The following is a 3,210-nucleotide window of genomic DNA, read 5'->3' on the forward strand; positions in this document are numbered from 1 at the left end:
CCCACTCCACGCCCCCCACCCCACCCCTCCTTGGCCAACTCTGGGAGACAGAAGATACTCTGACCTGGAAACCACTAGCCAATTGGCTGTTCCTTCATGTCCGAGAGCTCTCTCATTGAGGGCCAGTTCCCATCCCCCCTGCTCACTCTCAGGCTAGACTCTGCCAGGAACTGTCCCTGACATTTATACAGCCTGGAAAAAAATCACCGCTGTATTCAACAGAGAGGGACCTGGTGGGATAGAACCAAAGAAATTATTTGTAGGATCCATACAGTGTGGAAACAGGCCATTTGGCCCACCTGGACCACCCTACATTTCACATGACTAACCTACACATCCCATAATCAATCCCCACCCGAGCACATCTTTAAACTGTGAGAGAAGACTAGAGCACCCAGAGGAAACCCACACAGACACGGGGAGAACGTGCAAACTCCACACTGTCGCCCGAGGCTGGAATCGAACCCAGATCCACCCTTAATCAAGGAAGGTAATTTTAAATCAGGTTAGGAGTGGTTGGGTGGCACGGTGGCTCAGCAGTTAGCACTGCTGCCTCACAGCGCCATGGTCCCAGGTTCGATTCCAGCCTCGGGCGACTGTCTGTGTGGAGTTTGCACATTCTCCCCGTGTCTGCGTGGGTTTCCTCCAGGTGCTCCGGTTTCCTCCCACAGTCCAAAGATATGCAGGTCAGCCATGGGAAGCACAGGGTTACCGGGATTGGGTAGGAGGTTGGGCCTCCCTATGAAGGGCCTTGGTGGGCTAATGGCCTGCTCCCACACTGAAGGGACTCTCTGAACTCTTTGCAGAGCCCATCCCTAATTGCCCACAGGGCTGTTAAGAGTCAATCTGGAGTTACATACAGTCAGGGAGATCTACAGCACAGAAACAGACCCTTCAGTCCAACTCATCCATGCTGACCAGATATCCCAAACTAATCCAGTCTCATTTGGCCCATATCCCTTCCTATTCATATACCCATCCAGATGCCTTTTAAATGTTGTCATTGTACCAGCCTCCATCACTTCCTCTGGCAGCTCATTCCATACACGTACCACCCTCTGTGTGAAAACATTGCCCCCTTAGGTCCCTTTTAAATCTTTCACCTCTCACCCTGAACCTCTGCCCTCTAGTTCTGGAATCCCCTACTCCAAGGAAGAGATCTTGTCTATTTATCCTATCCATGTCCCTCATGATTTTATAAACCTCTATAAGGTCACCCCTCAGCCTCCGACACTCCAGGGAAAACAGCCCCAGCCTGTTCAGCCTCTCCCTGTAGCTCAAACCCTCCAACCCTGGCAACATCCTTGTAAATCTTTCCTGAACCCTTTGAAGTTTCACAGCATGTAGGCCAGACCAGATAAGAATGGCAGATTTACTTCCCTGAAGGACAATTAGTGAACCAGATGAGGCTTTCCAACAATCGATTATGCATTCCTGGTCATCATTAGACTCTTAATTTCAGAATATTTTATTGAATTCATATTCCATCATCTGTGTGGTGGGATTTGAAGCTGGGTCCCCGGAACATTATCTGGGTCTCTGGATTAACACTGCATTGCTATCAGAGCGACTTCTTGAGCTCCAGTCACAGTTGGCATGTAGAGCAGCTGATGGCCGTACAGCAAGATCCCACAGGATGGGCCTGGTGTTGTGGTTGAAGGGATAGGTATTTATCAACCCGGAGGGTGTAGAGCGTGGTGGAGGTTAGGGGAGTTTGTGGATGGAGATTTCTGGGTCATGAAATCCTTTATATCCAGGCAGGCGGTGGGAGGAGTCTCAATTAAACATCTGAGCTGAAAATCAGCCCCTCTGACAGCGCTGCACTCCCTCAGTAATGCAATTTCTCTTCTTTATTAATGTCTTTTTAAAAATATTTTCATTCATTCTCATTCATCAGCCATGAATGGGATAGCAGACCATTAAGGCCCGAATGGCCTCCTCTTGCTCTAGATTCTTGTGCAAGGACAACAGACACTAGCCCAGCCTGTGCCACCCACATCACATGGAGGAGAAAATAGAGAGCACAGCCAATGGGGTTGGTTTGGGACGTGTGTTCGACCAATCAGGCAGCAAGGCACCCAGTGCCCAGTTGGTGATCAGAAGGTGGGTTATTGGGAGGAAGCCATTTGTTAACGTTGGCTGGTGGTGGCATTGTGATGGTGGGTCCCTATAAGACCAGAGGGAAAAAGAGCAGGAGTCGGCCATTCGGCCCCTTGAGCTAGCTCTGCTATCCAACAGGATTGTGGTGATCCACCATTCCACATGTCTACGTTCCTGCTCTTTCTTCATCATCAAGTGTGTATCTATCTCTCTCTCTATCTATCTTTCTATCTACCTCTCTACTTATCTATCTGTCTGTTGATCTATGTATCTATCTATCTATCCATCTAACTATCTATCAATGTATCTGTCTATATAGCTATCGATTTCTCTATCTCAGTTTCAAATATACACAAGGACTCTGCACCCCCACCCCCATATAGACTGACAAACCCCACTCTGGGACCCCCCTGTAAGTACTGGAACACTCTCACCCCCTACTCAAATGTCTAGGAACTGCTATAAACACTGAAACACACCCCGCTAATCCCCCCCTCCCCCCGGGGACCCCCCTGTAAATGCTGACACACTCCCCCCCTCCCCCAGGGACCCCCCTGTGAATGCTGACACACTCCCCCCCTCCCCCCGAGGACCACCCTGTAAATACTGACACACTCGCCCCTCTCTCCCCCCTGGGGACCCCCCTGTAAATACTGACACATTCACCGCTCACCACACCCCACCCTCCCCAGGGACACCACTGTAAATACTGACACACTACCCCCACCCCCAGGGACCCCCCTGTAAATACTGACACACACCCCCTCCCCCAGAGACCCCCCCCTGTAAATACTGAGACACTCCCCCCATCCCCCTGGGACCCCCCTGTAAATACTGACACACTCCCCCCTCCCCCTGGGGACACCCCTGTAAATACTGACACACGCCCCCCTCCCCCTGGGGAACCCCCTGTAAATACTGACACACTCCCCCCTCCCCCTGGGGACCCCCCTGTAAATACTGATACACTCCCCCCTCCCCCCAGGGACCCCCCTGTGAATACTGAGACACTCGCCCCGGGCACCCCCCTGTAAATACTGACACACTCCCCCCTCCCCCTGGGGACACCCCTGTAAATACTGACTCAATGCCCCCGTCCCCCGGGGGACT

This window comes from Chiloscyllium punctatum, chromosome 29 (assembly GCF_047496795.1).
Source record: "Chiloscyllium punctatum isolate Juve2018m chromosome 29, sChiPun1.3, whole genome shotgun sequence".
Classification (NCBI taxonomy): Eukaryota; Metazoa; Chordata; class Chondrichthyes; order Orectolobiformes; family Hemiscylliidae; genus Chiloscyllium; species Chiloscyllium punctatum.